The following is a 27,806-nucleotide window of genomic DNA, read 5'->3' as shown; positions in this document are numbered from 1 at the left end:
TGTCAAAGGGGCCAGCATCCTTCCCCTCAGGAACAAATGTGTCATCCCTGAGATTTTCCATCTGGCAGGGAAGCAATAGTCCTCCAGAGCTCGGCTCCCCTGTCCTGAATTACTTCATAAAATGAGCTTCCCAATCAGAGATCATGTTTTCCCACTATTAAGCTTACTGTTGCATTTAAAGATGATTTTGTAGCATTTAGCTTAGTGATGGACATAATCCTGTGTCTGATGTAACAGACTTCATAGTAAATTTGTCAAAAATTAATGTTCTGCTAATAAAATGTTATTAGAACAACTCTTTGTGAAGGTTTGAGTCTCCTCTATGCTTACTTTAGTACAGTTAATGGGGGGAGGGGGTTGTTAGAGCATTCTTATGTTCATTTAAAAACAAAAAGGCAATTTAAAAAATAATTAGTATTTTAAAATTCTAATTGGTCATAGGGATCTGTTTTCCATTGAATGGCTCAGATGCTTGAGTGCTTTTTGTATTATGTGTGAAATGGTTCTAACATAATATATACCTTGTTTAGAATTAAATTCCTTAAATGTTTTTAAACATAAGAAAATGTTTTTAAAAATTTAAAAATTTCATAGAGAATTGGAAGTTTGTAATGAAAAATCATTCAGACCATGGGTCCTATGCGAAAAAAAAAAAAAAAATTTAAATTCTGAGGTCATTATCTGACTTCAGCAATCGGTCTATAAAATTTAAAACTTAATAGATACAAAATACAAAATGTTCCAATTGACAGCAATTATCAATCTTGAGTCACACATAGCACATGATATTGTTTTATGGCCCCCCAATTAAGTACAGGCCAGAACTGATAAACACTGTGTGCCTCCACTATAGACTCTGGGGGGATGCATCTTGCTTAACCTTAAGTAAGCAAACTTTAGGCATCTCAGTCTGAGCTGATCACCTTCAAAGCCCAGTTAAGAGAAGCAGGCATTTCTAGAGGATGATTTGTCTTAAAGATCTATCTTAGAGGAAGTGAAATTGCCCTCTGGAAATAGCTGTGTCTCTCAACAGACTGTAAAATGATCCAATAGTGAATAATTCAGACCCAGACATTTAATTTCTCAGAAAATCTAAGCTTGAGTAAATGAAGCCCATACTCTATGTGCACAAACCCAGGGGCTAATATGAGAAAGCAACAAAAGCAGTGCTGGGCATGTGTGTGCTTGAGCAGAAGTCAGAGGAGCACTGCATGAAGCCACATACTTTGGGCATCTAAAACCACTGGTTATCTCAAGGACAACAGGAGAACTTTCCTTGGGTGTATGAAGTGTACCCAGTTTGAAGAGGTCATCCATACTCCCTTCAGTCTTTGTTTACAGACTTACGTCTTTACATGATGTAACTTGACTGAAATAGGCCAGCAACCTTCCTGATATATTTCATATGGGAACTAAAATATTATGTTTATGGTCAACATTATAAAGTGTCCTCATATATGTGTACTCAATATACACATTTTAACCTGAAGCTTAATTAAAAGTTACTCATGCAATCTAAAGGAAATTAATAAGGTGCATAGGTATACATCCATACCTAATTGATTTTTTTCTGTTGTGGTAAATCTCTTCCAGGCACCCCAGTTAGTCATAACTCTAATAATGTTGCATTTTTCTTAATAACAGGTGCATGTGATGATATGTTCCTCTTGTTGGTTTTTTGTTTGTTTGTTTTTGTTGGTTGGGGGTTTTGTTGTTTGCAAAAAGTTTTTGTTTGGTTGGGGTTTTTTTCTTTTATAACTAGCATCAGCTAATGATCTAGTATCATATAATGCACCCTTATGTGTCTGTGAACCACAGCTAGATAATCCCATAGACAAAAGCTCCAGATTTCATGGGATGTGTCCATGCAGTTCTAGCAGTGCACAAGGCAAGGTAGTGATGTCTCAGCAGTGGACTCAAGCTTAAGCAGATGGCTGTGATCCATTCTGATCTCCTTCCTTCTGGACTTCTTGGGGTGAAGAACTTGCCTTTGGGTGAAATTCCTTTGGGTGAAACCTCAAGTATGAATGAGTGAGTCGTAAAATTCCCACTGACTTCAGATGGAGCAAGATTTTACCCTCAGAGTAACTGTTACTATGGTGCCAGACCTCAGGTTTTCAAGGAAGACATGTGCCTCAGAACCAGAGCCTGAAATGAGGGGTCTGCTTTTCCCACACAACCAAAAAACAAAACCAGTTTATGCTACCTGAAAATCTGAGCTCTTGATATCCTTTCATTTTGGCAAATGCCAATAAATCTTCAGTTGATGCTGTGTTAAGTCAAAAGTTTTGAGTGTGTTTGAGTCTGTCATATTAAACCACTGAAGAAGAGATTCTGTTTCAGTACTGCTAACAAGTAGTATTTTTATGACTTAGATCTAGTGAAGCTACTTGTTATGCTCAATATCTTGTTTTATGAGCAAAGTGGAAACAACTTACTTATAAAGACAGGAATTTATTGTTAGTATAATTGAAACCTTAGGACTCTAATCCAAAAGTCATTACTACTCCACATACAACTATTACAGAAAAAAAAGACTATGTCTATTCAGAAAAAGTTGCAACTGTAGTAGTAATAATAATCCAGCTAAAACGGCGGGTCCTTAGTTTCTACCCCTTCTCCTGGTGAAATGCTCCCTCTTCTCCAGCTCTTCCCAGTCTGCGGGCAGCTGCTTTTGCTCAGGTGCTGGACTTGGCAAGATTATGGATTGTTGTTGGCATCTGTAGTCCTTCATCAGGAGGAATTTGATGCTCATGCTGATAGTTTCTTTTTCCTCACTCTATGATCTATTTGGGTGCATTTTTCATGTCAGCTAACATGCTTTTACATCTTTGCCCTTTCTAAAATGGTCTGAACTCTACATCAGATCTGAATTCGCTAAGGACAGAGTGTTATACATATGCTAGATACTGTTTCTTTATTCTACTTGCTGCCCTAGAGCCAGTTTTGTCCAGCCTCAGGTCTGCATGTCTTTATCTGACACTGGTAAGTAGTTTATAGCTCCAGGGTCTCCAGAGCCAATCTCCTGTCGCCCAGTGCTGGTGCTCCCCTACACCACACTCAGGATCTGCACGTCCCAGAGCCACTGCTGTCTCACCAAGGTGGAGTTTCTCCCGCTGCATCACTCCTGTGCAGTCACAAAACCACAGCAGTACCATACAGCAATAAGCAAAACAAACCAAAATAGCCACAGGCACCTGGTCAGAAGGAAAACTGCAGTTACAGCTAAAGCAAGTTAAAATGAAGCTGAGGGCAGGTCAGACAGAGCAAGCTGGACAGGCTTCAGTGCTGAGGCTTGGCAAAACCAACACAAAACTCATGGTCAGACCCTGGCCACAGTGATGCTGTGTTGCAGGTCTGTGTGGGCACAGAGTTTGAGTCCTGTTGTGGAAGCAGGTTGCTAACTCCCTATATTGAATGAAGTGCATGAAAACAAAATCTATGGAAGAAATTAATTTCTAGCACATCTTGGAAAGAAAAGGTTTTAGCACTACAGAGGCAAGGAGAAAGTTCTCCAATACCTTCATAAATCTCAGGGGGGGTGTGACATTTATATAAAATTTATATAAAAATGTTGAGGATATTCGTTGGAAAGATTCAATTTCTTTAAGGATAGGAGTTGACCGAACTATCCCCTCCAATACCTGTTCACTACTCTTTGAAAATTCTCATGCAGAAAGCTTCTTCAAAGTATCTTTTTGCCTGGTGCACCATAGCTGTATTTATTTCTGTATTCTAAATAGTGCAGATACAGGTGATGTTAAAAAGACCAACTCTGTTTTCGTGTGGTTTTTCTTTTCTCAGGGTTCTTTTGCTTGCATCTTCCGACTTCTCCCTGAAGAATTACTTTGGTTATTTATGCTGTTTCGTTCACCAAGAATAAAGCTTTATTTTTACACTGATCTAAAATTGACTGAGCTCATAAAATACTTCACACTGATTCGTGTTTGTGGTGGAAGCAGTTCTTCATGGTTTTTAGTGTATGTCTAAAAGAGGCCTTTTATATTATTAAAAATCTTACTTAAGGAGTGGGGGCACAATCCATTTATTTCTCTGCTGAGAATGCTCACCCAGGACATGCAGAGTTCATTGGGTTATGAATCAACATATTAATTGATTGGGTTTGGGCCTTTTGCTTCCTCTGAAACTGAAGCAGGAGAAGAAGGGCTTTCCAGCATAAATGCTCCAGCATTCGCTTGGGGACAAGACCCCGCTAGGGGCCAGATTAAATCTCCACCATAAATCACTTCAGACCCAGGCCCCCCCCAGGTATGTCTGACTTCGGGGCTTTGGGTTTGACCAGAAGCACAGGGTGGCACGGATCTCCCTTCAGGCAGGAGCCGTGTGCTTGATGAATCTGAGCAGGTCTGAGCCTGGGTGGGTGCCCCAGCTCTGAGCCCTCGCTGTGGAGCTGCTCTGCAGGTGCACACAGGGTGACACGATCCCCCCGCCTTCCCCAGGGGCTGCTCAGGAAAAGCCCAGGGGTGGGAACCCCCCGGCTGGGCAGTGGCTGCCCAGGAGCTGCAGGACCACAGTGCAGCTCTGAAGTGTTTAACTTGTGTCTTCATCTCATCTCAGGGCCCCGGAGCCTTCGGTGGATGCAATCATGAAGCGTGGCAATTGAGTGAGTGTTATGTATGTGTGAAAGCTAAAATTGTTTAAAGCGTAAGCTGAAAGGTCTGACCTCTTAAATAAGAATATTTCAAAAAGATTGCAGTATCAGCGTTCTGTGGGGAAATACCACTTCTAAAAAAATCAGGAGGATATTTTTATAATGCTTGACATTTTATGTTGAAATAATGGCAAATCCTTATGTTCCCTTATTATCCCCACCTCACCCACCCCACATGAAAATTGGCCTGAAAAGTAGAACTCCTTGAATAAATAAAAACAACATTTTAAATCTTCAAATATATTATTTTTCTATCACTAAAAAGAATATACTAAAAACCTAAAATAGCAGCTAACTTCTTTTCTGGTGAGGAGTTAACTTCCTTTCCAGTGGGAAGTAAGGAAAAGTCTTCCTCCTCCTCCTTTTAATTTTGATCTTTTCACTTACTGCAGTGAGGCAGAGAACAAGAAGTGTGAGAAAAAGAAAAAAATAAGAAAGAGATTTGTAGACTGAAACACTGACTGTGCATTTTTGTTAATTTTGAAATTTTGCTTAAATATGATATATAGTATTTAAAATATTTTATTTCTTTGAACTCTTCAGTTGTTATAACTCCTGCAAAACAAACTTCTTAAAGTTTTTGTATTTAAGTGTTCAGGTCAGAAAATTTACTCTTCAAGAGATGGCCAGATTTTAGAGTACCCACATTTTTCAGTATTTCCAGATGAAACAATGCATATTGTTGCCACTTTTTGAATACTGACCTTTTGGAAAACTATCTTAAACTAAACACCAGCAACATTTGAATGTATTTTTAATATCATATTGACTAAACATGAGAGCAAGCATTTCAATAAGAGCGTGACTATCTGAGCACATCTCATGAGGGCAAAGCACATAACACATTTTTGTTGTGTTCTGTTAGAAAGCAGAACACCCTTTTAGCAAATAAATAATGTTACTGTAGGAATGGCCCTAAATTTTAAAATGTGGGAAATATTTTCTTGGGTTGACATTACAAGAGGAAACTTGTGTATATATCAAGCTTCACTAGGTTTAGAGGTTTGCCGTATGTCCCACAGCTGTATATTTTCTCTTTACCTGTCTCCTTTTCATTCTGTTCCCACCATCCCCTGGCCCCTACCCATCAGGTTTCAGACTCTCACAGATACTTTCTGGGAAAGTTCAGTTGCTGCTGGTTGCTACAGGGCACACTGCACCCTGCTATCCACCTTATGGTGAGGTTTACCCATGTGGACAAAACATAAACTGATCTATGCATGGGAGGTCTTGGAAGTTTGTGGTTACCAGTGTTAGTTATGTGCTTATGGAAGGAAAACATAGTCTGTAGTAGAGTCTGGGTTTTTTTCTTTAATGTTCTTTTGCTTGTGGCACTGCCTAATTTTCCACATACATTATTTACTTTACTTTGGTGTATTTTGAGAGAAATCAGCTCTCATAAAACTTTTAGGTGAGCATTTGCTAACCTGTTGTGGTGAGCACTATTCTTCCTGGTTTCTTAAAAATAATTGTTATTATTCGTGTTACATACAGACAAACCACATAGGCTGTGTTTGCCCTTTTCATCTTTTACAGGTTAACTGAATGATTAAGGAGGACACTGAAGTGAGTATTGTCGAAGAGGAAGGCCAAAAAGCCCATCATCAGAGCCACTCAGGTCACTTGGTTTAATGACTAACAGAATACAGTCCAAAAAATATTTTATTCTATGAAGTAATTTGATTCCCATGCAAATGTGCAATTACAGAAACGACCCAGATTGGTTATCCCAGGGAACATCTGCTCTGGTTTTCTGGAGGTGTTCAGTTTGGCATCTTACTATCAAAAGCAATTTGTACCTGGTATATTGACCTGACCGGTCTGAAAATTAGGCTGGGCATTCTAAATGAAGCATTTTAATACTTTATTAAAAAGTTTGTACCACAAGTGCCTTGCATATTCCACCTTCAATATTCACTCATATGGTTAGATTTCCAAGAGAGAATAAGGAATTAATTGATTTTTTTTTTAATGAATGACCCCTTCTTGGTTACCTATTATGTGTATTTCAACTCACTGCATAATATCATTATAAATATAAATATAAATATATATATATAGATAGATATATAGATATATAGATATATATATAAAAAATAATGGAGGTCTGTTAATAAATATATAATTACCCCATGGCCAAGCTGGATTGCTGCTTCTGCACTCTGAGTATTTTTCCTCTGGTTTAGACATCATATCATCAAGCTTCCTCTTATTGATTTCTTCACTTTGGTTTTTATTTACTCAGTCACTTGGATTAGGAAAACCTGGTAAATTGGAGAAAGATTTTAATAGTATTCTGACATATTATTGGTACTTTTCCTTCAAACAAGGTCACTTTCTAATCTCTGTGGGCTATAGAAAACAATTTAAAAAACCTGTTTACTAAAGATGGTGGCATTTGACACAGTCTTTGCCTTAAAAACACTGAAATATGATTGACTCTTACTGAAATAAGATCACTTTTATTTATCCTACATTAAACAGCATGACCTTTTCAGTACCACTTTACATGACACAGATATGCTAAAAACAACTCCATGGTATGATTAATGAACAGTTCCACTGAAGGCAACGAAGTCTTCAAAGACAGTCAGTATCTGTCCTTCCCCAGATGCCACTGAGAAGCTGGATTTGCCTCACTGCTGGCAAATTTGGGGATAATGTAACCCAGCGTTTCCATTTCGTTAGCCGGATGTGGTCCCTTCTCCAGAGCCTCCACATGCAGTTGGCTTTGATGTGTTTCCTGGGAGGAGACAATCAGAGGAAATGGAAAACTCGGAAGCAAAGCACAGGCTGCTGCTTTGGGTGCAGCACACCCAGGGGTACCCTCACTTATGCACTTCCCAAAGGGACAAAAGAAGCTCGTTTAAGGCAGCCTTGCCCAGGATGGGCTCTCCTGTGCTGAGAGTGATGGCTCAGTCCCAGCTGCCTGGGTGTGCTTCCCATATCCTGCTGCTCAGCACTCTCCTGCAGATCCAGGGGCTGCTGCCCAGCTGTGGCTAAGGTCCCTCAAATGTAACATCATATCCTAGGAGTGATTTGGGCCCAGGGGAAGGCAATGCTGAAAGACCTGTTTTCAGCAGAAGCTGGATTTCACCCCAAGCCTCTCTCTTTCTGAAGATGTAATGCTATTGCATAGACTTGTATTAAACTGTTCTGTCATGGAGTGATTCCAATTCTGAGATGTCCAATTTTCTTCAGTTAAATGTACCAAGAATTTCAGGATTATTTGTGATGAAAAGTTACAAATTTTATGCTACTGTTCAGTACATGCCTGTCTAGATAGTTTTACCCTTTCTAAATCAATTCTCAATTCACATATCACCGAGGGCTTTCATTGCTAGGTAACATGCAACACACCTGTGTTCTCCCCTCATTGCTCCTATTTAGACTTGCACTTCATTCCCAAATTGCAGCTGCACTGTCTGTCAGCTTCAAATAACAATTTTCTCTCATTCCTCTCTGACTTAATTTGAACAATTTAATTTTGGTTAACCACTCATCTTCAGAACTTGAAAGACATGAATGTGCAACACCTGGCACAAAACCTTGTGCAAAAGCACAGGACAAGGAGTGGTACCAACTCTCCCGCAATGGCAATGAGCAGAGGTTATGGCCCAGTCTGGAAAAACACTTACACGTGCACTTGTTGTAAAGCACAAAAAATATTCACATATAGGACTTTGAGCACACATAGTTTTACTGCTGGATTGCTGCCTCTGTTTCTTAAGAATAGATTGCATACTTTGCATTGATACTTATCCATCGTGTAAGACACCGACACTTCATCTTAGAGTACATTTTATTGTGTAACCCAAGAGGCAATTCAGAGCTTAGAGAATCAGAGAAGGGTTTGTGCTGGAAGGGACCTTAAAGAGTATCCACTTCCAACTGCCCAGCCATGGGCAGGGACACCTTCCACTAGACCAGGATGCTCAAAGCCACATCCAACCTGGCCTTGAACCCTTCCAGGGATGGAGCATCCACAACTATTCTCACAGTAAATAATTTTTTTCTTATATATAATTTAAACCTATCCTCTTTCAGTAAGTCATTCCCCCTTGTCCTATCCCTACATAGGATTGTGAAAAGTCCCTCTCCAGCTTTCCTGTAAACTTTTAAGTCTTGGAAAATGTTACAAGGTCTCCTGAAGCCTTTTCCTCTCCAGGATGAACAACTCCAACTCTTTCAGCCTTTTTTCATAGGAGAGGTGCTTCAGCCCTCTGATCATCTTTGTGGCTTTCTCTGGACTTGTTCCAGCAGGTCTATGTCATTGTTATTTTGGGGTCCCTTGTGCTGGACACTGTACTCCACTGTGGGGTGGGGTCTCATGAGAGTGGAGGGGCAGAATCTTCCCCCTCACCCTGCTGCCCATGCTGCTTTTTGATGCAGCCCAAGACATGTTTGGCTTTCTGTCATGCAAGTGCACTCAATCCCACTGTCCATGTCGCTGACAGAGATGTTAAACAGATCCCAATACCTGGTGCTCCCCTGAGGAACACCACTCATGACTGGTCTCCACTTGGATGTTGAACTATTGATTGTAACCCTCTGAGTGTGGCCATCCAGGCAGCTCCTTATTCACTGAGTGGGCAATCTGTCATATCCATGTCTCTCCAGTTTAGAAACAAGGACATCATGCTGGGCAGTGTCAAGTGCTTTTCACAAACTCAGGTAGGTGATGGCAGCTGCTCTTCCCTCATCACCATTTCTGTAACTCAATCATAGAAAGCCACCAAATTTGTCAGGCACAATTTGCCCTTAGTGAAGTTGTGTTGGCTTCCACCAAGCACCTGCTCCTTTTCTGTGTGCCTTAGCACAACTTCCAGGAGGATCAGCTTTATGAACTTGCCAGGCACAAAGGTAAGGCTGACTACCCTGTGGTTACCTAGGTCTTCCTTTTTCCTCTTTTCAAAAATGGAGGTTAGGTTTCCCCTTTTCCAGTCAGTGGGAGCTTCACTGGACCGCCATGACTTCTCAAATATGAGGGACAACGCCTTAGCAGCTTCATCCACCAGCTTCTTTGGGGTCCCGTGCACGCATCTCGTCAGGTCACATGGACTCGTGCACCTTCAGCTTCCTGTGATGGTCTCAGACCTGATCTTCTCCTATGGTGGGCAGCTCTTCATTCTCCCAATCCCTGCCTTTGCCTCCTGTGACTTGGGTGGTGTGGCTGGAGAGCTTGCTGGTGAGGAACGAGGCAAAAAGTCATTGAGCACCTCAGCCTTCTCCACATCCCAGGTAACCAGGTCTCCTCTTTCCCTCCAGAGAGGGCCCACATTCCCTAGTCTTCCTGTTATCACTGATGTTCCTGGGTCTCCTCTTCCCTTCAGGGTTGGTAGTTTACGAAGCAGATCCCTGAAGAGGCCAACGTCTGCTCTCCTGTAGTCCTGGGCACTGAGCTGGCTGTGCACCCTCCTCACTGCTCTAAGGATCTCAAGCTCCACCATTTCATGGTCACTGCAGCCCAGGCTGCCCTTGAGCCTCACATTCCTCACCAGCCCCTCATTTGTGAGAGCAAGGTCCAGCACAGCACAGCACTTCTCCTCAGTGCCTCCTCTGCCACTTGGAGTAGGAAGTTATCATTAGTGCATTCCAAGAACTTCATGGATTGCCTGTGCCCTGCTGGGTTGTCCTTCCAACAGATATTGGGGTGGCTGAAATCCCCCATGGGGACCAGGACTTGTGAATGGGAGGCTGCTCCTACCTGTCTATTGTTGCAATTTGCTTCTCTGTCACTGAATGCTGTGAAGAAAGAATTCATTCTCTCAAACATCACACAGAGACTAGTTTCTGTTTCTTAAAAATCCATAGGTATAGTGTCTCATAAGCAAAAGTAATACCAGATTTCTTTAAAGGAAAAGGAATAGCACTTTTAAGTTTAATGTCCTAGAATTTTTTAGATGTGACCATGTATTATTTTTGTATTATTCATGTACTTGTATTATTTTGTATTATATGTGTATTATTTTTACAAAGAAAAAAAGATAAAGACTAGGTTTTTATCTACTTGTTTTGAAGCAACAGTTTGACAATCTGTATTCTTGCCTCAGGAAAATGTGGAAAACAAACTCCTTAATAAACATTTTTATTCTTTGATAAAGCAGCAAGGAAACCTTTGCAGTCTACAGCTTTTACATGCTGGTACAGAACATTCTATTCACCCACTCTTTCAAGAAAAATAAAGCTCTGCGTGAAATAGTGGAAAATAATTTTCGTGAAAAATATGCAAGCATTTCTTTGAAGTATAAAAGGGGTAGCTGTGATGACCTGACAGATTTACAGTTCCTTGATCAAATAGTTAACAACAGAGGAATCCAAAGGAGAGAGTATTCAAAAACGGTGGGAAGAAGATTAGTGATGATTTGCAAAAGATTAACAGGACACATTTTCCAGTAATTCATTTTCTAGTCTGGACAAAGGGAGCATGTTTGAATCTTCAGATGTACATGTGCAGTTCTGTGCAAATGTGTGTGTCAAAGCTTGCTTGGAGAGTCTCTGGAGGAGGTATAGTCTCTTATTAGGGTGTCCTTTTTGAAACACTTAACATGGAAAACAAAGAAAAGCACAATTGAAGTGTTACAGTCAGTAACACGCCTCTTTAGGGTCCCACTCATCTAAACTGTGCTGTGCATGCATTTATTATTTATTTATTCAGACAAAAATAGTATACCCTCATGATTCCTTGTAAATAAAATGAGTATGATCTAGTTGATTGCAGAATGTGGTATGCATCTAATGGGGTGTATTATCAGTGTAATGTCTTCAAGGTACCAGGAAACGAAAGGACATGAACAAAATTACAGACACTACCAATTCCACACAGGTACATTTATATCTCTCAGCAGGTGTAGGTTACAAAAAGATCCATTCATGTAATTACATAGCATATAGAAAATCAGGCTGCCAGGCTATGCCAGCATTTCTAGAGTGTCTAATACTGTCTAATACTAACACTTTACCATTACAAAATGTTGTCTTTCAGTTCCCTTCTCTTACAATCTTACTGTATTTCAACCAAGGATCCAAAATCTATGGGCTATATGTAGGCTCTGGCTTCATGTGTGAAACAAGTTTATAAGATCTTAGCTGGATTTGAAGAAATCTAATTATTTTCTTTAGCAACAGACCTTTCCATGGTTGATTGCAGGTTTTTTAGTACTTCTGAAGGCACAGAAGGTATATGGATGGCCCCTTAGGCTCCTCCTGTGGTCAGTGAGGAAAGAAACAGTCCTTTGGGAAATGACTTGTTTTCTGGAAATAACATTTAAGACAGATGAAATAAATTGCCCTCTGAATGTCTCTCCTTCTTTATTGACTGCCATGAGACAGATTTGGGCTGGGTACCTGGCCAACACAGCCAGCCAGTGTTGGATGAGGCGGATCCTATCTCACAAGCAAGTCTTGGAGGCGCTCTGCAGCCAGAAGGTGCCGAGGCATCACCAGGCAAATCCTCTCCACAGCCTTGTGACTGGCTCTGATGCCCTGTCCTCTGCCACCAGAGACAGAGGGGTGCCATGTGACTGCTGGCCCTTGGAACAACAGCTCATATGTTTATGTAATTGAAGCACTGACCAAGTGCTATATAACTCTGAGCAATTAAGAACAACAGTAATAATTCAGGAATCAGTAAAAATGTAGCATTGGATTTTTAGCTAGCTCTGATCAGCACAAATCTCAAGACATTTTAAATAGTTGGGTATTTGAAATGCCATGCAATTCATGGTAAGTTCAATCAGGCTAAGTTCTCCGGCCCAATTTCAGTGTAGGTAATTGCTTTAACCTATACAAGTTTCCCTAGCAGGGTGTAAGGTTTTCCTCCACCTGCCTCACATTGCTGTGATGCACAGGTGACAGCACTAAGTTGTCCCTGGAACTTTGTGCTGTCCAGGCCAGGCTCCCTTGCCCGCCAGGCCACAGGCAGAGCCACACCAGTCTGCCTGGAGAGATCAGAGCGAGGACAGAGTGCAAAGGTCTGGTATAGTCACGGGAAGGATTTCCCCTATTTAAAGCCTCTTTGCAGTAATGCATTTTTTTTTTATGGCTCTGTCCATTTATCCCAAGCACAAATACAGGCTGGGTGGCCTGGAAAAAGAGATGGGTTTTAAAGGAAATGTTACATGGAGTAAGATGTTAAGCTTTAGCTACATGTTCATATACTTTCACAGCAATGCCCTGTATCCCCCTCAGTCATGAGTCTCAGCAGCCTGCCTGGACTCTCTTGCTCAGCTCTGAAATGTACAGGCATTAGGACAGGGCCTTGAGAGCGTTTCTGTGTTTTAAATACCTTGAGTACCTGGACCACTGTGGTTATCTGAACAGCACTACATTAAATGGAGCTATTCTAGAATCTCATCAATATTTCATCTAGATTGTGGTGCACAGCATTTTCATTCCTCTATTAATGCATCCTTTTCATGATGCTGATGTTCTTTTTTTAACTTTTTCTGTTGTCTTATTAGGATCCTTCCTAGGCCATAGTAAAAATCAGTGTACAGGGCTAGGGACTGTGTGCATGCTCCATATTTGAAATTTGTCTCTTAGCATACACATGTAATTTATAATCTGAAATAGATCTACAGTATATTAATGAGTACACTGTGGATATGTGGATGCTATTTTGGTGTTCCTCAGCTTTAGAGTAGGGTGACATAAGGTCACTGTGCAAGCAAGGAGCACAACATCTTGGTAAGGAATTTCTCTAAAAGTGCTCAGACATAATATCTTAGGTTAGAGCTGTGCAAAATCCATGCTTCGCCCTCAGTTCCAGGACAGGTTAGAGCTGGAGATCAAAAGGCTGCAGTGAGCCAAAAGATTTACCCTGCAGAAAGTGGGGCAGGAGGGAGTTACCAGTGGCTGCATGTTGCCACAGGCTGGTGTAAATCCAGTGTGTGCAGTCCTCATAACCTGACTTGTGTTCTTGAAGCAGAGAAAGGAACAGTTGCTTCTACTGAGGGGCTTCAGGAGGATAACAAATATAGGCAGGACTGTATGGATATATGTGTTCTCTGTAGTAAATTGGTTTCTAACCAACTAAACCATAAGCAGACATTTGAATAATTCAGTGTCACAACAGACATGGATATGTGAAAGAGTAAGTGGACGTTACATGCAAAACACATTGGAAAAATCATCCTTTTGCTTCAAAGAGGCTCATGCTGGAGACAGCAAAGGATCCAACTCTTACAGAGAGGCTATGGTGTACAGAGTAATCTTAAAGGCTGGCATTTTGGTTTGAAGTGTAGTCAAATAGCATTGGAGAAATGTTGAGGCTGTTTTGACACAAATACTGTTTTAGATGCTATTTCCTCCTTAGGTGATCTGGGGGTGTTGGGCATCCTTGAGTATTGGTCATTGACTCTTACTAGACTTGCTAGGTCTTTACATCTACTGTGACTAGAAGAAATTCTAGTCACATATACTGAAGCTTCTATTCTCATATGTTCTGCTCTTAACCCAAGATAGAAAATAAAATCAGTTGAAGATAAAAATAATTGAAAATAAAGTCAACTGCAGGCATACACTTGCTAAAACCCAAGCATATTCCTATAGCATGAGGTGGTAAAGTCCAATTGCTTTGATTTTCCAAATTTCTTGAGAAAAGTGTACAAGTTCATGCTGAGAAGTTGATGGTAATTCCCATATACCACAAAGGACTCGAAATTGATGCTTTTATAATATTTTGCATAACTTTAAATTAGAGACGTCCAACACAGAAAAATAATTGACTGCTGCCTTTTGAAAGCAAAAAATAACTGATTGCATAAATATTATGCCAAAATTCCAACTTATATTTTAGCGAGGTACCACATCCCATAGCTGAAATCCTGTTAAAATTTGGCTGAATCAGTACACAATGTCATTTGCAGCTGGAGACTACTGGGTGCTGGATTGTTCTTACCTTCTTTTTCTCTTTGGCTACACGGGCTGATAAGGACTCTTCTTGGGGAAGTTCTGTTGTGAGAAGCACACATAGGGCAGGGAGCTTCTCATTTATGCTATGCTTTCACAGCAGTTAGGACATTTTTCACAACATAAACCTGCAAACCTCACCCATTTGGGAGAAAAATGGGTTTGTCATGGTTGGGACAGAACGTTTCACTGCTGCTGTCTGTGGCTTCTTCCTGTGTGACGGGGATGGCCCTTGTCTTCTCTGAAGTACTATTGCTCCCTTTCTGTTGGCTGATGATGATCGTTTCCTCCTTCTAAAGGATATTTTAAAACAATAACCTTTCCAAGAAAATATCAGTCTGTGCAAGATCATTGATGAATTATTGTTAAATGTTAACATAATAGAAAAGGAGTGAGAAAGAAAAATCCCTGATTCAGTTTTATTCTGTGCTGCACAGGCTCTGTCTGATATTGCTCCTAGCACCCCTGTAAGGCTCAGAGAAAAATATTTGAGCTGTACTCTCTGGTACAGATCCCCTGAGGCAAAAAAGCCAGTGAAAAACTGCCATACTCAAAGACCTAAAAATATTCATGGTATCCTGTCTCCTCATCAAAAACTACAGGAACCCCTTAGGAAATGAGAACATGCAGTAGCACTTAGAGATGATGGGATGATATATATGTGTGTGCATGCACAGTCTTTAAAAATCTGGTAATTATATAAATATATAGACTTAGAGACATAGAGATATAGAGATATAGAAATATAGAGATGTAGAGAGATCATCTGATGCCGCTAAATCTACAAAAATGGAAAAAGAGCACTTGGCTGAAGCTGAGCCCAGACAAGTTTCAGGTGATGCTGGTCAGAAAGGGACGTCTTTGTAGACCAAAGGTCTTTTCCAAGATTCTGCCAAGGACATCAGGCCCTCATTTGGACAACAGATGCAATACCATGGGCTGCTGTCTGGTTCTGCACAGTGAGTGGGTGATGAGGTTGAACAACTTTAAAATAAAGTGCCTTCTTGAATCTGTTTGCTGATAACCTTAACAAGCATTTGGCCATGGCATTTGTCTGCTCCATGCTGGCACAGAGTAATTTCCTGAAGTCAAAGCTGCCCCACAGGCTGCCTCAGGCTGGGAGACTGGCTGGCTGCTCTCCTGTGGCTGTTGTGAACTCCCCAACCTGGCCCCAGTTTGGCCACCATCCAAGAAGATGCCTTGGCTTCAGTTTGCAAATCAGTTAATGAATGTATCAATCCCCAGCTACAGCAAAATTTGTGTTGACAGCTCTGACCCGGGGGGATGGCAGGGGTGAGACGATGAGAGAGGTAATGTGGGAAAGGCCCCAGCTTTGTGGAAGAACATTTTCTGCTGGAGCAGTGCCTCAACACTGTGAGCTGAGCCTGGTATTAGGAAGCTGTCCTCCAAGGGAAAGCCTCTGCTCCAGCTGTGGTGCTAATTAACAAAAAGTCCCATTTAGTCCTCATATCCTTTCACTTCTCTCAGGATAGAACAAAATCACCAAAGTAGCTCTCTCAGGCAGAGATTTGACTTTATAACATGCATGAGACTACCCAAAGTGCACCAGGGAATTTGCTATTGATTTTGCATGAACAACTTTCATGTTTTATAGCAGTGACAGAGGAAAGCTCTAACAGAGGAGAAATTCACGGCTGCCTTTAAAGGACAATAAAGTGAAAAGGACCAGTTTACAGAGAGCTGAATAAACACAAGCTAAATAGGACCAACTTTCCTTGAATCTGCCAGAAACACAGTTCATTTTCAATAGCCACAATCTTGAGTGTTAACAGCAGCATCTTGGGGAACAACCCTCTATGTTACACGCACAAATCCACTCCGCACTCCTCCTATGTATATTAGGGGTACCATAGGGGATATTAGGGAACACCAGATCATGCTACTTGCAGCATTTCATGAAATTCATTCAGAAAATATGTTGAGAAACCCAAACTCTTTCCTAGGAAATTTTCAGGCTGCTGTAGTCTGTTAACCCACTGCTTTTGTAATGCCATGTTCCCCCTGCTTAGCCTTGGCCACTCCATCAGGCTCTCCCTATTGGTTTCTGTACCCCAGCCCCACCCAGGGACCGCCCCTGGGCCCCTGACAAAACCACCCCACACCCAAACCACGAGGTCTCTCTCTGCCTCCGACTGCGCAGGGACGGGATATGATTAAAGTCATCTCTTACCACCCTCATGGGAGACCCTTTTCTACCTCCTTTGTCACCACTGTGTTGTAACGCTGCTGGCTGCTGGAACAAGATCACGGGGCTGTCCAAAATGGACTTCGGGATGTGACGAGTCGCACTGCCCTAGGAAACCCCCGCTGAGCTCTCAGGGAGCTATGGCCTGATAAGCAAAATCTAGCGTTTTCAACATTAGGCTATCAATTTACTGGGCTGGAAATGGAAGACATTCCTAAAGAAGCAACTCAGGTTGGTGGCCAGTGGGTCTGCTTGTCTCTACCACTGACACAGCAGTGACATCTGGAACCATACCAGAGCCAACACTGAGATAAATATTCAGTGTTTCCCTTCACATTTCTTGTTCTGCTTTTACCAGGCTGTTTGTTTCCTAGTTGACCCATCTGACATTCCTGCTAAATCAGACAGCTGTCCTTGGAAGGACAAGAGAAAGAAAAACACAAAGAAAGGTGAGGCTGAAGCTGTGATACAGGACTTAGTGTACCAAGCACTGCCAAAATAAATCCTGCACTCAGCAAAAGCCTTATCCCATAGTACTGCTAGTCACCACTTCAAAACCTGATTTCTCTGTGTGAGGACAGGTATTTTAGCATTTCCCTTCAAAAACAGATTCTCAACCTCAAATTAATTTAGAGTGGAATCACCCCACAGTAGATGAATTGAGATGACTTTAGAATTCAGGAAATATAGACACAACAGGTAAAATATAAAAGCTTCTTCACCAAATTCTTCCTGGCAGACATGGCAAGTCAGAGCCCCAGCAACCTTCACTTGATGGCAAACCCCAGGGGACCAGAACCAGCTAATAGAAGAGCAGTGTTAAGTCTGACATGTCTCTGAGGACTGGAATTAGTGGTAGATTCAGGGCAAAGTCTGGGCAACCTGGACTTGCCAGTGCTTTTGCAGGGATTTGCAGTCCTGCTCTTCCCAGCATCTCCTGGGTTCATCTCTATAACAGGCCATGTTGGGCTATTTTCAGACCCTGAGCAGGGAAGGAACAGGGCCCTCTGAGCTGCCAGCAAGGTGGCCGTGGCTCAGATGCTGGTCCTCTCATGGGTGTAAGAACCAAGGCTATCTGGCAATGCCATATTACATGAGGTAAATAAGCTCCTTCAGCTCAATACCCACCTGCCAGATCCAGCACTGCCTACTTTATCTCAGGGGTCATTTGTTTCCTAATGAGGTCCAGAGCTGGGAAAAAATGCCAACTGTCTTGCTCCCATTAGTACCACAATCCCAGGGTTTTCAACCATTTGGATTCATTTGCCCTCATGCCAGTAGATTTTTGTTTTCCATTAGTTTTGACCAGAAATAACAAAGCCCTGCCTGTATAGAGGGCTTCGTTGGTCTAATGCTGAGAATTTGAGGATTAGAGCACTCCCAATGCAGGCATGAAAAAAAGTAAGCTAAAGATACTGACTACAACAAGGTGTTACATATGGCAAAATGTCCCTTCAGTTCCTGTGGTACTCCCATGTGTGAGCCCAGCCCTGCCCATATCCTTTAGTGTGGGCCTGAGCTCCACTCGGCTCTGCTGGGGAGGGGCAAATGCTTCAGGGGCCACTGAGCTGTCCTGCTATGCACCACCAGGACAATTGTCTCTGCTCATCCCAAGCTGCTGACAGAGTTGGCAGCCCTTCCTAAATCCACTGGGAGAGCACTTGAAGGTGGTCTGACAGAGAAATGTGGACATTTATGTCTCTCCTAACAGTGTTCTTAGAGAAAATACAACTCTTCCTGTTAGGCAGGAGTCATCAAAAACTTTTGAAATCTACATATTTTTGAAAGAGTACACAGAATCCCACACTGGAGTGAGTCTGAAAAAGTATTTTTTTCTTTGTCTTGTTCGATATCGATAATAAGCGATAACATTGCCTGTATTGCTGTATCTTCTAAGTAAATAAATGCTGGTTTCAGTTGCTTGCTAGATTTAATTCATCTTACCTGTCATATTGCTACAGCTTTTTGCTGGTTGTTCATACTGTGGTAGTAGCTGCAACACCACCTGATTTGTACATCAAAGGTTAATATTTCAATTGCAGATCAATTTGCATTGCAGAGGTTTATTCAAGGAAGATGATTTCCATGTCTTGATAGAGGAAATTAATGGTAAAAATGATAACAAATTGTCAAATTACGGTTCTGAATATTAAAAATGAAAAGTAAAAGATGCATAAGAAGCACCATTGTGGTAATTTCAATGAGCAGAGTGCTACTTCCTGAAGTGCATTTCTCACATAACAGCAAAAGGATTTGTGTGGGTGCATTCTAGCTCTATAGTGTGCCCAAGGTACAGTAATAATTTTATTCTCTAAGTATCCTAGACTGACTAGCATGGCTTTTTAAAACACACTTCAAATAGGGAGGGTTTAGCTAACCCTTCAGAAGATATGAATTGTAGATTCATAAAGCCTGTTTAAAACATAAGGAACACGTATCACTCGCTGGAAGCTTGTTTTATGTTCCTGAATGAAATACTTATGCAGCCAATGGTTCTGTTATTTACACATTGTGTCACAATATAATTTTCTCATTTTCATGAAAGAAGAAACAGCATGATTGTTTCCTTTATCTTTTCTTCAGCAATACTGAATGTTGTCACAGGAAGGATGAGTTACATCATTAGGCTTTCTGTGGTAATTAATTCACTGAGTTTCAGTGTTGCCCTACACAGTGAAGACAGGCATGGTTGCACTAAACATGCAAATTAAAAATATTAAGTGAATCCTACATTCTTCTTTGGTGTGAATATAAATGTATTGAGTGTGTGTGTTAAATTCTACAGCTCGGCTCATTGCTGCCTCCATGTATTTGGGCTTTTGCATCTACTATATAACAGACTAAAGGTATCCTCTCTCTTGCACATGGAACCATGGCAAGCATCACATAAATGCCTGCATTTCACGATGGTGATATAACTTGTCCTTATACTCCCCATATGGATGTCAGAAAACACCATGCACGTAAATGACTACCATGTTTCCATAGAAACTAATGTACTTCAGGCAGAAAAATGGAATGAGATTTATAAATTTTATTTTAAAAAGCACAAAAGTTTAAAAAAAATAGAAGACACCAAATCTTCTTACATTTTTGTCAAAATGCTCAGAAGGTGTTCAATCCAGTCCTTTATAAATTATGTTTTAGAAATCATAGTTGGTTGATGATAATGACTGTCCTGGACAACTAGACTGTTAGCTTAAATATTTTGCTTTGTTATCTCTGCCTCCAGTAATGTAATCCTGACAGTGCTTTGCTTCCTGGCATCTTTGCAGATGAGCACAGTGCAGAGGTGCCTGTGAGATTCCCGTGTGCCCCACACATGTCCTTTGAGGGCCTGACATACCTTCTTCCAGAGGGCTAAACCTCCTGCTTCAGCTTATGGGTGGCTGGTTGCTAAACAGAAAAGCAGAATCAGCTGAGGAGGAGGCACTGCTACTGCTTTTCCTTCATGAATTTTATGGGAAAAAAAATGAGAGGCAGAGCAGGCACCACCTCTCTACTCTCCTGGAGCAAATTCAGTGCCTGAAGCTGCAACAACTGAACTGAACAGGGACATTTTCTAACTGAGCTCTGATGACCCTGGAGCTGGGATGGCAGCAACCCTGCGGCCACATGGCTTCTGGCACTGACAGCATATCCCATCTATTCCCCTGTTTGCCAACCCCTGTTTCAGCATGGGCTCACCCTGGGTCAGAAATATTCCACAGTGACAGAAGAGCAGCTTCCCCGTTTTCAGCACCAGGCTGCAGCTCCTTGGTAACTACAGGCTGGCTGTCTCAGCTCCCAGTTGAGCTGAATTAGCACTGCTGATGGGGCTCATACTGCCTCCTCTGAATGTGTAAGACCTGCAAAAGTGGATAGGCAAGTTTGAATGGGTTAATGTAGCAGAACAGGAGAAGCAGTGTGCAGCATTTTTCTGTATTCATTTTCTTTGATGGACAGGGAACGTTTTTTTTTTTGCCTGGCATGTCATCAAAACAGGTTTCCCAGCTCTGTTTCGAGTCCGATACAGGCATAAGACAGATGTTGCTATACATTTTTCAGTAATTTTCCTATCCAATTCTCTTGGTGTTCACTCTATGACTCCTGCATAATTCAGGTTGCTTACAGTGGTTTGATGTTCTCTTTGAATTTCTTCTTGTTTGTTTGCCCTCACCTTTGCCAGTGACTAACATCACGATACTTTACCACCAGTCTGGGGACTGCTACACCCACGCATCAGCAGCACATTCCCAGGGCTTCTCAGCAGTCCCAGCCCTGGCAAGGAAGCCCTAAATCCTCTGGGTCTTCAGTGAAGCATGCTGGAATCTCCAAAGAGCAACATTCATAATAAAACCTAAAGGAAGGTCTCGGTGTACTACTGTGAGGGGGTCTGTTTTTTTCCAGGCCATGACCCATTAAGGATGAGGGGTTTGCATCATTAATAAGTGATACCACTGCCTAGAAGTGTGTGTCTGAGCTGGTTTTGGAAGGAAAACTAACTAATTGCACAGCTGTGAGGTGACTAAGTGTCTAAGAGGCTGGGGTAGTGGACAACAGAAACTTTCATGGATTAGTCATCTCTTTAAACTCTCTCAGGTTCACCACAAGGAAAAACAGCTTTACCTGTCAGCAAGGTAGACAAGTGCAGCTCACTTTCTAACACAGTACAAACTACAAAAATCACAGCTTCCGCCCTCTCTTGGTGGGCTCAGCAGTGAGACGCTTGATAGAGAGAATTATTGCCCTGTTTTGTCAGTGGTCATTCCAGGTGAGGACTGAAACACACATGAATTCATAGGAAAAAGCCAACAACCAGTTACACGAGAGCTTGATCCATCCATAAAGGATGTAGGCACTGAAGCATGTAATGTTAGAAGCTCTGTTGTTTCCAATGTCTTTTGAACTCTGCTTTGGTGCCCAGACTCCCAGCACCTCAGTAGCAAGCCCTCTGGATGCACTTACCCTGGTCTGCTCTGTGAAGGCAACAGAGGTGCCACAGAGGGATTCCTGCTTCCAGGCTAAGGGCAGTATTGCAGCACCAGCCCTGATGTGTCTTATCCCTCCCATGGAGCCAATCTAAGGCATAAATAAAAATTTTAAAATTTCGTCTTCCAAATCAATCTGCACATTGACACAAATCTTTTATTGTCTTAACTTTACATGCTTAATCTCTAACAATGCTAGAAAACACTCAAATAAGAGTTTCTGTCTCCTTCAATAGATGCTTTTGACAGGTGTTCTCTTGTAGATATACAAAAAGGCTTCAGAGTTTACTGAATGTTGATTCATAGAATCATAGAATTGTTGAGTTTGGAACGGACTTTAAAGACCATCTACCTGGAACTCTATGATCTCTAAGACCCCTTTCAACCTAAATCATTCTGTGATTCTATATTTCTATAAAAACTGTCCTAACTCTCACTGCTGCAAAATCCCTGTATGCAAATAAAAATACACATAATAGAAAAAAAAAAAAAAACAGAGAAAACATGTCAGGATTAACAGCTAGGACAGAACAGAGATCTTTCAGGAAGAGCATCTGTGCTCAATGAATCTCAGATCTGTCAGCAGACCTGACAAGATAAAACACTTGCCCTGTGTTTAGTTAAATCTCACAGCTCCTAATAAACACATAAAAACAATTAAAGGTGTGTTTCAGTAGCAAAACTTATAATTTTATTACAATGTACTATTACTGCAGCAGGATACCAGCTTATATTGTCCTTAAATAGCATCTGACTGGGAAATAGGCAGACTGGGCACTACCTGTTAGCAAACAGGCTAATTCTACCATTTTACTTACAGTGCATAGTTAGAAGCCCTCAACAATACTCTGTTGTACTGCAGAGGCTGCAGAGCTGTGCTTTTGGTGATGAGAATTTTCAGGCATTTTTCTGCTGGTTTAGAGAAAGATTTTGATGGCTCTGTTCATGCTGAGTAGCAGCACAGAGCTGCATGTGGTCTCAGCAAGGATAATGTGCCAGCTTGCGTGGTAAGGTATCTCCTCCCAGCCTCATCTCGTGACAAGACACAGCATTGCCTGCCGAGAGTAATGAACCTGCTTTCACAAACAACAGTAGATGTCTGCTGGTGATTCATGCTGTAAAAACCTGCCTTGCTGTTGTGAGGTCTTAATCCTAGTTCCTTGCTTGTGTGCAGTCATATTATAATTATGTCTCTTCACTGCATTCGACGAACTTGCTAACAGCTGTCTACATCCTTCAGTTGGGATGAACTCCCTTTATGTGATTTCCCTGTAAGCATCCATTTTTCTCTTCTCTCTTGGCTGCCTTACTCATGTCCATCTGCTAACGTGGCAGGATGCTGCTTCCAGATCCTTGCTCCAGCAGAGGTCCTGGGAGAAGTATGGGTTATGCATGTAGCCTGTTTAACACTGTCTCTTAAGTGAAAAGGTCTTCTCCTGTGTCATCTCCAAGGGATTTTCAACCTGTCTCTATGCTTTGTTCATACCACAAAACCATTGTGCTGTTCCTACAACAGCCAGTGTTGTCGGGGTCAGATGGGCTTTGTTGCTCAGCTGGAAAAGATCTGAGGTGATTCCTATAAACAGGCTGGAGATCCCACATCAGGGGAGTAAGGATGTAGTTCAAGTGTTTCCTCTGTCCAGTGTGTACAAAGCCCTTGCTTGCATATTCCTGTGCCTGCTGAAAAGTCAGAAGAATGGCTTTGAAGTGGTTGCTGTTTTGCAAAGTTATGTCTGAGTCAATACACCATTAATTTGTCTTAACTTCCAAGGCAGCAAGCTGAAAGTGACTTGCATTTGGCAGATTTTTCCAGGAAGTTGGCTTTTCCTGAATAACAAGTAGGCAGTTCATAACCAGAATAATACACTTATTAGCAGAAAAGAAGGTAAAAATAAATGAGGTCAAAAGACCTTCTGGTGACTAATATCTTGTTACTCACTGGACCATAAAAATCACTTGAGCTGGACAAGAGCTTGCATTCCTTCTATGTAAATATCATGCTTGGGAGGGCTGGTAATATTTTTGGACCAAAGTAAACAGCAGAATCAAAAGTGCCTGTTTACTCTAAGAAAGCAAAGAAAGCAAACATCTTCAGTTGTACAACCTGCCTTGAAACTATCAATATGTTACAGTGCTTGCTGTCAATGAAACTAAAGAAAAATATTCACATGTGAAGCTTCATTAAAGTGGCTCTTCAAAGTACAAAGCATAGGCTAAAAACCAAATGTTTGTGCACAGAAAGGTCATAATATACTAATGCATTCAGTCAAGTCAGTACAAGATCTATAAATTGTACCCTTTTTTTTCACCAAAAAGGGCATATTTCAAGAGAAGAAAAGCTACAACTCAGTTGCCAAAAGTCCACTGGTCTGTGCTAAAACTCATTGTCACAGTTTGCATTAAATGGGACTGTTTGCTACATGAACAGCTAATTGGGGTGTTTGAAGATGTTAGAAGGAAGCAAAATTTTTAAGAATCCACATGGTAAAGAAAGTGGAGTGTTGCAGTCCGTGTTTCTTTAGTAGAGCTCACATGTATGGCTGCATAGAAATTCCCTCTCATTTCTCAGTTCAGAATATGAAGAACTATTTGAAATCCTTCCCAAGCTGGGAAGCACTTCCCTATGCCATGCAGGAGAAGTGTGTTCAGAGTCCCTGAAGTTGATTAATATGATACAGAGTGGCACAGAGCAACCAGCTCAGTGCTTAAGATTTATTCTTGTGATTAGAGCTAGGCTAACACTGCTCTGCTACTTCTAGAGCTTGTTTAGTTGGTATTAGCTAGGTATTGGTATTAGCAGGTCTTACCTTTGTTATCTGTGTTGTCTACTACACAGCACAGCTATGCCTCAAGAGAGAACACACCTGGAGCACTGCATGTAGCTCTGGAGCCCTCAGCACAGGAAAGACAGGGACCCATTGCAGCAGGTCCAGAGGAGGGCCACAAAGGTGCTCAGAGGGCTGTAGCACGTCTCCTGTGAAGACAGGGAGTTGAGAGAGTTGTGGTTGTTCAGCCTGGAAAAGAGAAGGCTCTGGGGAGACTTTCTAGCAGCCTTCCAGCACTTGAAGGGTCTTATAAGAAAGATGAGGATAGAGTTTTTAGCCAGGCCAGTTGTGATAGGACAAGGAGTATGTGGTTTTAAACTAAAAGAGGACCGATTCAAACTAGGTATTAGGAGGAAATTTTTACAATGAGGATGGCAAGGTGTTGGGTCCCTCCCCTGCCGTGTGGCCCTGGGAGAGGGGCCCTGAGGGCACAGACACGGGGCTTCCCTGTCCCTGCTCAGCCTCGTTCCCATTGGTTGGTTTGTGTTCCCTGCGCGGGCAGAAGGACCCTTGGTCCCGTGACTGGAACAGTTCCTGGGCAGAGCCCCGGCCATGCGGCTGGAGAAATAAACATCTCTGAAACAGCTATCAAGAATCGGTCCATGTATATTTATTTTCCACGAGCCTCATTGTCTGATACATGTGTTACAGTATCCGCACTGTAACAGCAAGGTACTGGAACGCATTGCACAGAAAGGATGTTGTACCCTGTCACTGGAGGTGTTCAAAGTCACATTGGATGGGGCTTTGGGAAACCTGATTTAGTTGAAGATGTTCCTGCTCATTGCAGGGGGCTTGGGCTAGATAACCTTTAAAGGTCCCTTCCAACCCAAACTATTCTCTGATTCTATGAAATAAATCAATCCCAATGAAAAATCCCAAACACTGCTATCTCTATTGTGACACTTTTTCACTGCTGAGTGTCAGAGTGGCCATGTTCAGGAAAGTACATCGAAAGGAAAGAAGAGTCACTGCCCTGCCTAAGGAAAGGAGAAAATGCAGTGAAATAGAGCTGGAAAGACAAGATGTGAGCATAGATGGGGGTTAGTGGGAAGAGGGGAACTTGTCAGTGTAAATGTTCCTGGGAATGCTTGGAATCTTGATTGCTGGTGAATAAATCTCAACAGAGCTGACAGCTGCAGGGAAGCTTGGAGAGTTGGTCCAAGGTATGAAATGAGATATAAAATAGGAGAGTTGTTCAAATTGTCATCTCTATGCTGCTGTCTTATCCCCAATTCTGACACAAATATCGAGGAAAGATTTATAGCGTGCACTCATTTTAGTTATTTTTATAATTGGATGCTAAATATACATTTTTGAGCTCATCTTTCTGATATTTGAAGTCCTTCCAAATCAGGTAGTAGCTCTTTTGGAACTAAAAGTTTCAGCAGCCTGTGCAAACATGCATCCCTTCCCCCTCAATGGTGGACTTCAAATACTTTAGCCTTGATCCACAGTTGAACTGGTCCTGGGAAAATTGCAGGTGTTCACTTAATTTCCTTGGGGTAGTTTGTTATGTTTTTTACATTCAGGCTTTCGATGAAGATCAAAGTTGTATCCACATCATGAAACTTATTAGCATCCTTTACAGACAGAGGATGGGTTTTGTCAGAACCTGCCCAGCCCAGATTGCAATCAGCTGTGAAATCAGCAGGAGTTACACTGCCCTCACTGTCCAGATCAGCATCATATTGGACTGGGTGGAGCCTTGAACTGTGCTGAGAATTCTGTCACTCTGGAATCCATATACCTGTCCCCAGGAAGCAAGAGCCTGTCCACATCAGAGGGTGGCTGCCCTGCATGAGGAGAAATAATGTAATGGCAAACTGTGAAATGCACAGACTGAAGCAAACCTTGTGATTAATACAAGAAGATAGCAAAAGAAAAGGAGAAAAGATAAAGAGCAAGGCCTTGTTAACAAGACTAATGAAAGAGATCACACAGTGTCATCCTGGGGAAGAAGCAAGGGGAATGGCACAGGGAGCCAGTACAGACAAGACAGTGGATCTGAGTGGAAATAAAGAGCTACGCCACTGGTGAGCATCTGAAAAGGTCAGCAGAAAGACTTGGCCTCAGTGTGCCTTTGAAAGAACTTGATTTTAAGAGCTCAGTCCAAAAAGGTGCTGTACTCTGGAGCCAACCTTTCATGGCATCCTTCCCTGGGTCCTTCCCCTTGCAATAAACTGCAGAGGGCTTTTTACTAACTCAGCTTTGTTTGACCAGCAAAGGAGAGCTGGAGCTCAGCAGTGCCTTTGGCCCTGCAGTGCTTGTGCAGGTACACCTGCTCCAAGGGGAGCAGTTTAGAAACTTAGCAGAAAACAAACGGCCTCGTATAATCACCCGATCAGCACTATGACAAGGAAGGATTCCAGGGCTGAGGGGCTGCTACTGCAAGCAGGTGTCTTACATAAGTCAACGCTCCTTGGATCAGACGGTCATATTGTCTCCAAGGGAAAATCATGATTGCTTAGACAAAATGTGGATTAAGAGAGGAGATGGAAAATAATCACCCTTCTCTCATTATCTGTGATGTTTCTTTCATATTTTTCCCCATTAGCTTACTGAATCATTTCAAATGTGCCCTTGTTTCTTTGCCCCTGGCCCTTCATTTTCTGTCTCCAAATCATCTTTCAGGCATTTAAAAGCTTTCCCTCCTCCTCTCTTATTTTATCGTCAATTAGATTTTTTTTCTCTGAGAAATATGTGTCCGACAGTCCCAGCAGGAGTCATCTGGCACAGATTTATTGGTGGGAATGGAGCTCTGCCGATTTCTTCCAGACAAGAAACTGGCTCAAAGATTTTAGAAGTGCTTGCCTTGCTGATGCTGCCACTTTACAGGGCTCTTGCTGTGCAAACTGATATCTTCAGATGCTGGTTCATCTAGGAGGTACTGACAACCCAAAGAGGCAAGGCAAGAGGGTGACAAAGCTGTAGGCGTCTGAATGCAGGTTTCTGGTCAAGTAGAATCAGGAGATAGAACTTCCTAGATCTCACCCTCCTGATTTTTTAATCTGCCTCAAAATGCCCTCTGGTGCCTACGAGGGGTTTGCTTTCTGCCTTCAGCTGGAAGCTGGAGTTTAATCCCACTGCACTCATTGCTGTGCCGTGGGTGAAAACTCTTGACCCACATATTAATCATCTGAATCGATGCATGAAGTCATTGTCAGAGATGAGTTATCTACAAGGAGCAATGCAAATTATTAAATAAATTCTGCCTACTT

The sequence above is a fragment of the Corvus moneduloides genome, chromosome 2 (genome assembly GCF_009650955.1).
Source record: "Corvus moneduloides isolate bCorMon1 chromosome 2, bCorMon1.pri, whole genome shotgun sequence".
NCBI classification, from domain to species: domain Eukaryota; kingdom Metazoa; phylum Chordata; class Aves; order Passeriformes; family Corvidae; genus Corvus; species Corvus moneduloides.
Note: the sequence above shows the minus strand (reverse complement) of the source record.